This window comes from Dipodomys merriami, unplaced genomic scaffold (assembly GCF_024711535.1).
Source record: "Dipodomys merriami isolate MVZ:Mamm:240054 unplaced genomic scaffold, mDipMer1.0.p SCAF_465, whole genome shotgun sequence".
NCBI lineage: Eukaryota > Metazoa > Chordata > Mammalia > Rodentia > Heteromyidae > Dipodomys > Dipodomys merriami.
In genome coordinates, this window is record NW_027206030.1 from 384,707 (window position 1) to 399,654 (window position 14,948).

The following is a 14,948-nucleotide window of genomic DNA, read 5'->3' on the forward strand; positions in this document are numbered from 1 at the left end:
GATAAACCCCAATCCAGTAGACGGAAAGAAATAATCAAAATTAAATCAGAATTAAATGAATTAGAATCCAAAAAAACTATAGAAAGAATCAACAAAACAAAGAGTTGGTTCTTCGAAAAACTTAACAAAATTGACAGACCCTTATCAAACCTTATAAGAAAAAGGAGAGAACACACCCAAATTAATAAACTCAGAGATGAGAACGGAAACATCACCACGGAAACAACCAAGATTCAGAACATTATAAGGGAATACTTCTCAAAACTTTATGCTAATAAGTTTGAGAACTCGACAGAAATGGACCTTTTCCTAGCAAATATCAACATGCGAAAACTAAACCACGATGAGTTAAACCAGCTTTACAGGCCCATATCAAGCATTGAAATAGAAACAGCAATAAGAGACCTCCCAGCTAAGAAAAGTCCAGGACCAGATGGTTTACAGCGGAATTTTACAAGGCCTTCAAAGCAGAACTCACACCAATTCTCCTCCAACTCTTCAATGAAATTGAAAGAGAAAGCTCACAACCGAACACATTCTATGAAGCCATCATAACCCTCATCCCAAAACCAGGCAGGGACTCATCAAAGAAAGAGAACTATAGACCCATTACTTTGATGAACATTGATGCAAAACTTCTCAACAAAATTTTGGCCAATCGACTTCAACAATTCATGCAAAAAGTTATACACCATGATCAAACAGGATTCAATTCAGGGATGCAAAGCTGGTCCAATATACGCAAATCAATTAATATTATTCATCACATCAACAGGAGCAAGAATAAGAACCACATGGTTATCTCAATAGATGCAGAAAAAGCATTCGAAAAGATCCAACACCGCTTTATCATGAAGGTTTTGGAAAAATTAGGAATCCATGGAACATTCCTCAATAAAATAAAGGCCGTATATGACAAACCCACAGCCAGCAGTATACTCAATGATGAAAAACTAAAGCCATTTCCTCTTAACTCAGGAACAAGACAAGGATGCCCATTCTCTCCACTTCTCTTCAATCTAGTATTAGAATGTCTAGCTAGAGCAATAAGACAAGATGCAGACATAAAGGGGATCCAAATAGGGAAAGAAGAAATAAAACTCTCCCTCTTTGCAGATGACATGATCTTGTATGTAAAAATCCCATAGACTCCACTCCCAAATTACTCAAGCTGATTCAAAACTTTGGCAAAGTAGCAGGTTATAAAATTAACCCCCAAAAATCAATGGCTTTTCTGTATGCCAACAATGAGAAAAGTGTGGCTGAAATTAGGAAAGCAACTCCATTTGTAATAGCCCCACAAAAAATAAAATACCAAGGAATTAACTTAACTAAAGAAGTGAAGGACCTCTACGATGAAAACTTTAAAATCTTGAAAAAGGAAATCAAAACAGAACTTAAAAAATGGCAAAACCTCCCATGCTCCTGGATTTGCAAGATTAACATCGTGAAAATGGCAATCCTTCCCAAGGCTATCTACGAATTCAACGCGATACCTATCAAAATTCCACCCTCATTTTGCAAGGAAATAGAAGAGGCAATCCAAAAATTCCTATGGAACAATAAAAGACCCCGAATAGCAAAAACGCTCCTCAACGGAAAGAACACTGCTGGAGGAATATCAATACCAAATTTCAAACTCTACTATAAAGCCATAGTAAAGAAAACAGCTTGGTATTGGCATAAGAACAGACCTCAGGACCAATGGAATAGAATTGAAAACCCAGAAATGAACATACAGACCTATAGCCATCTAATCTTCGATAAGGAAGCTAAAACAATAGAATGGAAGAAAGACAGCCTCTTCAGTAAATGGTGCTGGCAAAATTGGTTAACTACATGTAGAAAAGTAAAGCTAGATCCTTATATATCACCCTGCACCAGAATCAACTCCAAATGGATCAAAGACCTTGAACTCAAAGCAGACACTCTGAAAACATTACAGGATGGAATAGGAGAAACCCTAGGTCTCCTTGGCTCAGGCCGAAATTTTCTGAATAGAGACCCGGAAACAAAACAGATCAAAGAAAGGTTGGACAAATGGGATTGCATAAAGTTGCAGAGCTTCTGCAGGGCAAATGACATAGCTAGCAAGATCAATAGAAAGCCCACCGATTGGGAGAAGATCTTTACTAGCCATACAACGGACAAGGATCTCATAGCTAAAATATACTTGGAACTCAAAAAACTAATCCACCCGACAACAAATCCTCAAAGAAACAACTGCCCAATAAATAAGTGGGCGAAAGACTTAAAGAGAAGCTTCTCTGAAGAAGAAAGAAGGATGGCCAATAGACACATGAAGAAATGTTCAACATCCCTAGCCGTAAAAGAAATGCAAATCAAAACAACATTGAGATATCACCTCACCCAAGTTAGAATGGAAAAAATCAAGAACTCTAACAACAACAGATGCTGGAGGGGATGTGGACAGAAAGGAACCTTACTTCATTGTTGGTGGGAATGTAATCTTGTTCAACCACTTTGGAAAGCAGTATGTATGTTCCTCAAAAGACTTCACATAGATCTCCCCTATGATCCAGCAATCCCACTTTTGGGCATTTACCCAAATGTTTACAAACAAGACCACACTAAAGCTACCAGCACAACTATGTTTATTGCAGCATTATTTACCATAGCTAAGATCTGGAACCAACCCAGATGTCCCTCAGTAGATGAATGGATCAAGAAAATGTGGTATATATACACAATGGAATTCTATGCCTCCATCAGAAAGAATGACATTTCCCCATTTGTTAGGAAATGGAAAGGTTTGGGAAAAATTATATTAAGTGAAGTAAGCCAGGCCCAAAGAAACATAGGTCCCATGGTTTCCCTTATTTGCAATATCTAGTTTAGGTATGAGTCAAGCTTAAAGGTCAGTTAATGTGATGTTAGGAAAATGAACCCTTAAATATGTATTTTAATGTTTTCGTTTCTTTCGTGCATGTGTTTCTAACGCATTTATAAGATTATTTCTTTGTTTCTTTGTATGTCCCTCCCCCACAGTGTAACCCCCGCTTTCACTATATTTGATGTCAGTATAACGTGTGGAGGAGATGGGGACAAACAAGTTGTTTAAGGATTCAGGTGGACCTGTTGCAACAATGAGAAGTACAAAATGTCATGTCAAAACCAGCTTTACAATGTCGGTGTGGGGGGCGAGGGGGGTATGATTGGGTGGGGGGGAGGGGGGAAGCTGGGAAGGGAGGTGAAGGGTAAACAAAGGAGGAGGCTGCAATGCTTGGTAAGAAATGTATGCATTATCCTGCCCATGTAATTGTAACCCCTCTGTACAGTATGTTCTCAAATAAAATAAAATAAAATGAAAAAAAAAAGCTCTGGAAAAATATGAATAGAAGTCACATTTCATAAGATAATAAAAACCTTACATGGCAGATCAAAGACCAATATTATAATTAATTGGGAAAAACTACAACCAATTCCCCTAAAAACAAGAACAAGGCAAGGATGCCCACTCTCTCCACTCCTCTTCAATATAGTTCTGTAATTCTTAGCCAGAGCAATAAGGCAACAAAAAGACATTAAAGGGATCACATAGGACAGGAAGAAGATCAACTATCTCTTTTTGTAGATGGCAATCTTTTATAAAACAACGATCCCTAAAGCTACATCCCCAAAGTCTTAGAGCTTATAAACCAATTTGGCAAAGTAGCAGAATACAAAATTAACCCACAAACATCAATTGCCTTTCTGTATGTCAACAATGTACAAGTAGAAAGGGAAATCAAGGAATCAACTCCATTTGCAATAACCTCCAAAAGTATCTAGGAATTAACCTAACCAAACATGTAAAGGGTCTATTTCATGAAAACTATAAAAGCCTAAAAAAGGAATTATAGAGATTACCAGGAAATGTGAATAAATGGGAAAAAATATTTACCAGCAATATATCAGACAAGGGTCTAATATCCATTACATATGGTGAACTCAAGAAATTAAACCTTCACAAACCTAACAAACCAATCTTGAAATGGTCAAGGGAGCTAAAGAGAGACTTCTCAGAAGAAGAGATAAAATGGCAAAAAAGCCATGAGGAAATGTTCATTATCCCTGGCTGTAAAGGAAATGCAAACAAAAACAACTTTGAGATAGCACCTTACCGCAGTCAGAATGGCCCACATCCTAAATTCAGCCAATGACAAATGCTCAAGGGATACAAAGAAAGGAACATTACTGCATTGCTAGTGGGAATGTATACTAATACAACCACTTTGGAAAGCAGTCTGAAGGTACCTACGAAAGCTAAATATAGAATTCTCCTATGAACTGTGCGTAATACTCCTAGGCATCTACTCTGAACAACAGGAACCAGTATACAAAGACACACAAATCTATGATTATTGCAGCACTGTTCACAATAGCCAAGATTTGGAAACAACCCAGATGAGCCATAAGTGATAAGCGGATCCAAAAATTGTGGGACCTACATACAACGGAATACCATGAATTCATTAAAAAGGACAAAATGATGGTATTTGCAGGGAAATGCATAGAACTAGACCAAATTATTTGAGTGAGGTAAGCCAAGAACAACGAGACAAACGGCACAGTGTCTACCTGATACGTGGATGCTAAAGCCAAAATGCAAGAAGGCATGACAAAGTAAACAGGACTCGAGAAACAAAGGACAGCCACTCATTTTGTTGTATCACCATTAATGACTCCATGTTCTTGACTATGTAGACGGCAGAAAGGCAACAAAAGGACCCATGAGCTGTACTGTACATAGAAGAAAAATAACTAAGCAACCCAAGCACAGTGATGGGAAAGGAGGAATGAGAGGGAAAGAGGGAATAGCCTATATTAAGCAAAAGGAAAAAAGTGTAAACATCACCTAGGTGGGAAAAATAATATGGATTGTCAAAGCTCATAGAATAAACAAATTCTACACCATGATAACAATAATGTGTTTTGTCAAGGTTAAAATGTGTTTGTGGTTTTAACTAAGTATCACAATTCCAAAATACTGTGAAATATGTAAAATATACGTAATCACCTATCTCAATTTTTACAAAAACGATGCGAGAAGGGAAAGGTTACAAGGGATGGGTGACAATGTTTTAAGACACCTTGTATTCGTGTACTGTTTTGTAGAATGGGAACTTCTTTGTACAACTACTTAGAGATAATAATAATAAAATGTGTTTAAAAATAAACAGGATGAAAATATAAATTTCAAATATCAATTAAGAAATTAAATCCAGTTGGAAGGAAAATTTCTTTGGGGAGAGTAATTTAGTTTATTCTATAGCAAGTCTCACTTCAGAAATAAATTAAAAAACTAGACCCCAGGTAAGTGAAATAAACTAAGAAATGGAGTTGAAAAAAGCAACAAAAGAAACTCCACCCACTCTTTCTTGCCTGGACCTCTTGTGTGTAAAAATGCATCTTGGTCCTAAATTGGAACCGAAGTGGCAAGGACTTTATTTGGTGGTGCTATCTTCACTGTCAGCTATTAAATTAGCAGGAAAACAGCATTGGATCCATCAGTCTCAAGTGGAGTAGGTAGTGGACCAATATACAGAGAAGGCTGCAAGATGGACTGTTCAGAGACAGAGGATCCCTTAAGAATAAGACTTACTAAGTGTTGATTAGTGCTAACTAGTGTGTTTCTATAATTTACTTTTTTTTCTATTAAATTTACATTTTAAGCCTCTTCATTAGGTGGAGAGAATGGAATTTTTAGGATTTGGTAAGAAGGAATCAAGGAATTGATTGGACATGAAAACCAGTGGTTGATGTATAAAGCAGCAGGGTCCTAATAATGAGCATGGCACGCTAATCAATGTGAACCCATGACCTAGCCCACTGGAGTGCATGGGGCATGCCACCCAAGTGGGCAGGGCATTCTGTTGGAGGGGGTAGGATGTCATCTTCACATGATAAGCTGTGAAAAAGCGATTGGGGAACAGGCAGTTTGTGAAGTGATGCTTCAAAACTGTTAGGCAGGAGAATCACTTGATTGATGCGGGGATTCAACCTATATATAGGTTGCATGGTCAGAGCAATGGAATTGGAGAAAATCAAGGGAAGACCTAGAAGGAAAGAAGTGTTGAGACAGCAGGAGGGGAAAGACGTGGGAGAAGAGGAATTTGAGGGAGAGCAGGAGGGGAAGGATTCTGATTGGCCACCAGGCCAGAGAAGTGGAGGCCTGTGGATAGTGGAGAAGCCTAAAGAGAAGTAGGGAGTGATGGAAGGAAAAAAGTGAAATGAAGGAAAGATCTATAAAGAAGGAGGGGGAAAGGGAAAAGGAAAAAGCCTTACCTATTGATGTTTGGAGCGTGGAGATGATGATTTGGGGGGTTGGTGGTTTGCAAACCAATTAACTATGCGGTGCTGCCCATTGCACGTCTGAGATTTGGTGGTTGTGCTGGCATGTCACCGAATTTACAGCCCATGACAAGGTAAATGCAGGCCCATTTCTAGTGTAAATAAAGTTATCTTCAATTTGCCTCATTGGATTGTCTTGTGTTTTATGCATCATAAGTATACAAGTTCACAAGTTAATAGTTTCAAAGGCCACGAGATTTGTAAAATGTTATAAAGTCATAAAAGGTTTGAAAAACCCAATGGGATAGTGATATTACAATGGCAATATGACATCACAATATCAAGTTATAATAATATTTTGATGGTATAATTAGTTGGTGATGAGGTCACAATAGGTTTATGATGACACAATAGGTCACAATAGGTTTATGATGTCAGCCAGAGGCTGGCACTCCTAGACAAACTCCTAGACAAACAATTGAAATTCAGCAAACATAAACCCCAAGAAAGGATCCAAGCTGGGCTCTGTGAGTGTCTCAGGAGCTAGCTCCTCAGGGAAAAGCTACTGTTTGCTGAAAGGCTTCAACCCTACCCAGAACCTAGCCTCATCACAGCATCTCCATACTAGAGGAAACAGCCATCTCCCTTTTTTGTGATAGTCAAAACAGATCTCCCTCCCACTGAATTAGCCTGGGAGGAGGATCAAAAAATCATGCCTAACGCAGAGAAGTTTCTGTCTGCCCAAGCAGACTTAAGAAATCAGTCAAGCCATAGGAAAACCAAACACCACAAGCGGATGAGAGACTCCACCAAGAAACTGGTTATGGACACAGGGGAGATAGAGGTCTTCCCATTCACCACACACACACACACACACACACACACACACACACACACACACACACACACACACACACACACACACACAAACTCAAGGAACTCTTTTTTGAAACTTTCCTTAACTTTTATTTTTTTAAGTGTTTTCTGTTGATCTTTTTTTCTCATAATTTTTATTTTTCTCTTGATCTTTTTTTCTCATAATTTTTATTTTAGGTGTATGTGTGTGTGTGTGTGTGTGTGTGTGTGTGTGTGTGTGTGTGTGTGTGTGTTTAATCTCTTTTGATCTTTTGGTCCTTTTTATTGTTCTCAATTTTTCCCTTTCTTTTTTTTTGCATGACTTAATTTCTGTTCTGCTCATCCCTGGACATATACCTGTCGTCAACTATTAGACCTTATCACCCATTGTGTACATACTTAATCCAGAAATTTATTACTCAATTCACAACTTCTTAGGCTTAACTTCTTTGAGAGCAGTATTATCTCTTTATACCTACATAATTATCAAATAACTAATTTATTTTTTTTAATTTTCATGTTTCCTTTCTATCCCTTCTATTCTCTCATCCTATCCTGTTCTTCTCTCGATATCATTTCTTTAAACTTACATAATTTTTAGGTGTTTCATTTCTTAAATTTAATTTTTGTTTTTCCAATTTACTTGTTTATTTTTTAATCTCTCTCCAATCATTCTGTCCAATCCATTTCCCTCTTTGAGATTAGGCTTGGTTAAATTTACTCTCCTTTTACCTCTCCACAGCCCTCTAGTCTTATTTGTCCCATTTCTTCCTAAAGCTAATAATTTCTGGTTTGCCAAATCCATTTTTGCTGTTTGTAGCCCATTAATACATATTTGTTTGATGTTGAATAGATTGTATCTGTTGAACTAGATTGTATCTGCAGCCATTTTGATTATGCAACTACAGGACTCTGGTTGATGCATGCCTTAAAATAGTGTTCTAGTACAAAATTGGTGTTTCCTTCATACCAAATAGGCAGAACAAGCCGAAAAGCACAACAAAAAGGCAAGTCCAGGTATCTGACCTCCCACTCATGATAATCTGGTGACAGAATGGTTGATGAATAATTCAGAGGAATTCCCAAAAAGCTGTAAAAACACTACTGGTAAACATGGTGAATGAAATGACTGAAAACTTGCAAAGGACTCAGTGTGAGCATGCTAGGGAGAGAGAAGAGTCAAACCAAAGATTAATACAGGAATCTGGTGAGCATTAGGAAGCTACTTAAAGATTTTTTTTTAGGCTTTTAATTTTTTTTGTGTGTGAAAATACTGTACAGAGCAGTTACAATTACATGGGCAAGATAGTGGGTACATTTCTTATCAAGCATTGTAGCCTAGTCCTTTTTTACCCTTCCCATCCCTTCCCATCCTCCCTCCCCCCTCACCCAAACCTCCCTTCCCCAAGTTGTAAGGTTCGTTTTCGACAAGATAACTTGTACTTCTCATTGTTGCAACAGGTCCACCTTTATCATTATTTAAACGATTTGTTTTTCCCCTTCCCCTCCACAAATTTTACCGACATCAAATACAGTGAAAGCAGGGGGTATTATGTGGGGGAGGGACATACAAAGCTACAAAGAAATAATCTTATAATTGTGTTAGAAACAAATGCATGAAAGGAAAAAATTTAAAATACATATCTTAAGGTTCATTTTCCTAACATCACCTTATCTGAACTTTTGTGCTTGACTTATACATATACTAGATATTGCAAATAAGGGAAATCATGGGACCTATGTTTCTTTGGGCTTGGCTTACTTCAATTAATATAATTTTTTCCAAGTCTTTCCATTTCCTACCAAATGGGGCAATGTCATTCTTTCTGATGGAGGCATAGAATTCCATTGTGTATATATACCACATTTTCTTGATCCATTCATCTACTGAGGGACATCTGGGTTGGTTCCAGATCTTAGCTATAGTAAATAATGCTGCAATAAACATAGTTGTGCTGGTAGCTTTAGTGTGGTCTTGTTTGTCAACATTTGGGTAAATGCCCAAAAGTGGGACTGCTGGATCATAGGGGAGCTCTATGTGGAGTATTTTGAGGAACCTCTATACTACTTTCCCAAGTGGTTGAACAAGTTTACACTCCCACCAACAATGAAGTAAGATTCCCTTCTGTACACATCTCCTCCAGCATCTGTTGTTATTAGAGTTCTTGATTTTTTCCATTCTATCTTGGGTGAGGTGGTTTTTTGATTTGCATTTCTTTTATGGCTAGGGAGGTTGAACATTTCTTCATGTGTCTATTGGCCATCCTTCTGTCTTCTTCAGAGAAGTTTCTTTTTAAGTCTTTAGCCCACTTATTTATTGGGCAGTTGTTTCTTTGAGGATTTATTGTTTGGGAATTTAATTTAGGAATCTACTTAAAGATTAATCCAGGAATTGCATAAGCATGCTGAGAAGAGTAAAAGAGAAATACAGGAAATGTGTGAGCAGGCGTGAATGTGACAAAGCTAAACTAAGTGTAATACTGGGATTCAGAGAGTGGGATAAGAATAGACAAAAATCAATAGAGGCATTCATGGAATCCATAAATAGACAGCTGAAACAATTCAGGTAGATCACAAATGGAATGCTGAATGGAGCCCTACAGAAAGAATGGGTGCCCAGGGAAATCATAATCAGTCAACTAAGTGATTTGAGAATAAACACTGAACATCAAATTAAGGAAGTAAAGTTCATTCAAAATCTAAAATAAAGCTCCAACAAAGAATTTGAAGCCATCCAAGCCGACCAATTAGAAGAAAAAGAAATAAAAAACAAAGAAGAAAGTCTTGAAAGTAGGTTAGGCCATGCAGAAGATTGAATCTTGGGGATTACAGACAGCCTAGATATTATAGTGGAAGAACATACAAATATCCAAGACAAATCCAAGAAATATGATAGATCTATTCAACACTTGGAAGACACCATCAGAAATCATAATCTGAGGATAATGGGTGTAGAGGAGCACCTAGAGAAAGAAGTTAATAGTGTAGGAAATTTATTTAACAGAATCCTAGCAGATAACTTTCCAAACATGCAAAAAGATAGGCTTATTCAGATATAAGAAGTATATAGAACCCCACATTGACCAGACCAGAGGAGGATATCCCTCCAGTAACATTATAATCTGCACAGGATCAATTCAGACAAAGGAAAGGATCCTTAAATTTCTCAAGGAGAAAAGAACAATCACCTATAAAAACAAACCAATTAGAATCACCCCAGATTTCTCATCAGAGACGATAAAAGCCAGAAGAGCCTGGAATGGGGGATGCCATGTGGTAAAGACAAAGAATTTTCAATCAAGAACACCGAACCCAGCTAAACTCTCCTTCATAACCAATGGTCAAATAAAAACTGTCCATACCAAAGAAAAACTAAGACAGTTTATCTCCCCCAACCCAGCCTTATAAAAGACATTAAAGTTATCCTACACATATAAAACCATCAAGAACACAGTAAGAGCCAAGAAACAGCATCCAAATTAGAACTCAACACCAAAAGACAACAAAGAAAGTCCTGTACAACATGAAGGCTGAACAACTTTTGAATCACCAGTGGGTCATGGAAGATATTCAAAAATAATGAGCACACAAATTACTAGCTTCTCTGGGATACAGCAAAGGCAGTACTCAGAGACAAGTTTATAGCTCTGAGGTCCTACAACAACAAATTAGAGAGATCTGAAACCAACAATTTAATAAGACATCTGAAACTCCTTGAAAAAGTGCAGCAAGATAAACCCCAATCAAGTAGATGGAAAGAAATAATTAAAATTACATCAGAATTAAATGAATTAGAACCCAACATCACCATAAAAAGAATCAACAAAACAAAGAGTTAGTTCTTCAAAAAAAAAACAAAACAAAATTGACATTCTCTTAGCAAATCGTTTCAAAAACAAGAGAACATACCAAATAAACAAACTCAGAGATGAGAATGGGAATGAGAAGCAACCAAGATTCAGAACATTATAAGGGAATACTTCTCAAACATTTATGCTAATAAGTTTAAGAACCTGGCAGAAATGGACCTTTTCCTAGCCATTTCCATGCCGTTGAGTTTCCATGCCAAAACTCAACCAAGATGAGTTAAATCAACTTAACATGCCCATATCTAGCATAGCAATAGAAACAGCAATAAGAGACCTCCCATCTAAGAAAAGCCCAGGACCAGATCGATTTACGGCAGAACTTTACAAGGCCTTCAAAGCAGAGCTCACACCAATACTCCTCCAACTCTTCAATGAAATTGAAAAGGAAAGTTCACTACCAAATTCATTCTATGAAGCCATCATAACACTCATCCCAAAAGCAAGCGGGGACTCATCAAAGAAAGAACTATAGACCCATTTCTTTGATGAACATTGATGAAAAACTTCTCAACAAAATTTTGACCAATTGCCTTTGACAATTCCTCCAAAAAATCCTACAGGATTTATTTCCGGGATGCAAATCTGGTTCAATATTTGCAAATCAATTAATATAATTCATCACATCAACAAGAGCAAGAATAAGAACATGGTTATCTCAATAGATGCAGAAAAAGCCTTTGACAAGTTCCAACACCCCTTTATGATGAAGGCACTGGAAAACCTATGAATCCAGGGAGCATTCCTCAATACAATAAAGCCTGTATATGACAAACCTACAGACATCATTATACATAATTGTGGAAAAATAATACCATTTCATCTTAACTGAGGAACAAGACAAGAATGTCCATTCTGTCCACTTCTCTTCAATTTAGTATTAGAATGCCTAGCTACAGCAATAAGACAGGATGCAAACATAAAAGGGATCCAAATAGGGAAGATGATATTAAAGTCTCCTTATTTGCAGATGACATGATGTTGTATTTAAATAATCCCACAGACTCAAATCTCAAATTATTCATGCTGATTCAAAACGTTAGTATGCCAACAATGAGAAAAGCATGGCTGAAATCAGGAAAGCATCTCCATTCATTATAGCCCAACAAAAAATAAAATACCTAGGAATTAATCAAAGAAGTGAAGGATCTTTATGATGAAAACTTTAAAAGCCTCAAAAAGGAAATCAAAACGGCACTTACAAAGTGGAAAAACTTCCAATGCTAGTGGATTGGAAGAATCAAAATCGTGAAAATGACAATACTTCCCTAGGCTATCTAAAAATTCAATGCAATACTTATCAATATTACAAACTCATTCCTCAAGAAAATAGAAGAGGCAATCAAAAAATTCATATGGGACAATAAAAGACCCCGGATAGCAAAAATCATCCTTAACAGAAAGAACAGTGCTGCAGGAATATCAATACCAAAATTCAAATTCTACTACAAACCATAGTAATCAAAACAGCTAGGTATTAGCACAAGAACAGACCGCAGGACTAATGGAATAGAATTGAAAAGCCAGAAATGAACCAACAGACCTATAGCCACCTAATCTTCGATACGGGAGCTGAAAAAATAGAATGGAAGAAAGACAGCCTCTCCAGTATATGGTGCTGACAAAATTGGTTTATCACTTTTAGAAAACTAAAGCTAGATCCATATATATCACACTGCACAAGAATCAACTCCAAATGGATGAAAGACCTCGGAGTCAAAGCGGACACCCTAAAAACATTGCAGGACAAACTAGGAAATAACCTATGTCTCCTTGGCACAGGCCAAAATTTTCTTAATAGATACCAGAAACACAATAAATCAAAGAAAGGTTGGACAAATGTAATTGTATGAAATTGCAGAGCTTCTGCATGGCAAAGGACAAAAGTAGCAGATCAATAGAAAGCCCATGGATTGGGAGAATATTTTCACTAGCCATACAACAGACAGGGGTCTTATATCTAAAGTATACCTGGAATTCAAAAAAATTAAATTCCCCAACAACAAATCCTCAAAGAAACAACTGCCCAATAAATAAGTGGGCTAAAGACTAAAAAGAAACCTCTCTGAAGAGCAAAGAATGATGGCCAATATACACATGAAGAAATGCTCAACCTCCCTTGCAATAAAAGAAATGCAAATCTAAACTACACTGAAATACCACCTTACCACAGTTAGAATGGCTATAATGTAGAACAGTAATATAACATTAGCTGGACAGGATGTTGGTAGGACTGTAATCTTGTATAACCACGTTGGAAAGTAGTGTGGAGCTTCCTCAAAAAGACTCCACATAGAGTTCCCCTATGACACAGCAATCCCACTTTTGAGCTTTTATCCAAATGATCACAAAAAGGACCACACTAAATCTACCAGTAAAACTATGTTTATTGTAGCATTATTTACCATAGCTCAGATATGGAATCAACCCAGATGCCCCTCAGTAGATGAATGGATCAAGAAAATATGGTATATATACACAAAGGAATTCTATACCTTCATCAGAAAAAATAGCATTGCACCGTTTGTTAGGAAATGGAAAGCCATGGAAAAAATTATATTAAGTGAAGTAATCCATGCCCAAAGAAACATAGGTTCCATGCTTTCCTTTATTTGCAATAACTAGTATATGTCATAGATAAACACAAACTGTCAGACAAGTTGATGTGAGGTGAAATGAACACCAAGATAAGGACTCAAATGGTTTTTCTTTCTTGCTATTGTTTCTAGCATATTTACAAGATGATTTCTTTGTTGCCTTGTCTGTCCATCCAACATGGTTTAACCTTTTTTTTTTCACTGTATTTGATGTTGGTATAATTTGGGGAGGGGAACAGAAAAACAAATTGGGACACAGGTGGACCCATTGCAACAGTGACATGTGCAATACTATATGTAGAAAATCGAAATTTATAACTTTGGCGGGGGGGCGGTTTGTGGGGAGTAGAAAGGGAGATGGGATGGGATGGAAAGGAAAAACAAGGGAGGAGGCAATAATGCTTGATCAGAAATGTACTCATTACTTTCTTCATGTAATTTTAAAACGCTCTGTATGTTCACATTAAAAAATCATGAAATAACAAAATAAAAATCCATGCCAATTTTTTTTGTCTGTCGTGGGGCTTGAATGCTGGGCCTGGGCACTGTCGCTCAGCTCTTCAGCTCAGAGATAGCACTGTACCACTTGAGCCACAGTGCCGTTTCTAGTTTTCAAGAGATATATTGGAGATAAAAATCTCACAGACTTTTCTGCCCAGTCTGGCTTTGAAACACTATCCTCAGATCTTAGACTTTTGGGTAGCTAGGATTACAGGCATGAGCCACCAAAGCCCAGATTCAAGACAAATTTTAAAAAGCAAAATTATGGAAACTTCTGGCTTTTTCTAATAAACAATATTATATTTTCAGCATTTGTTTATAACTATGTTATTTTTAGATGTAACTTGGAATTTTTTAATAGAATCAAATATAAATTTTATTATTACTCAGTATCTCACAAAAATACACTGTAATTTACTTTCCCCAAAGTCAATTATTACATACTCTATTAATCATTATTATTATTAGAGTCTATATTACATATAATGTGAAGTGAAAATAAATTCACATCTGTGATTTTAAGTGAAGGAAAGAAGATTTTCGAGTTCAAATGAAATATGAATGTGTAATGTGTCCCAATTAAACCAAAAATTCTGAGTTTATACTGGCAAAAATACTTTCTTTCCACTAAAGACTTTGATGTAATACCATTGGAATTAGTGAGGCATAGGGAGGAAGAATTAAAATGACGTCAAACAATGTCTGTTATTCTGCTACCACCTCCATTATGAAGACCTGTCCATTCCCCGATGTCACAAAGTTTCAGGTGTGTCTCTTAGAATTCTATTTGGAAAAGTTCTAAATCACTGATTCTTTTTGGAATTTCTGTTAGATG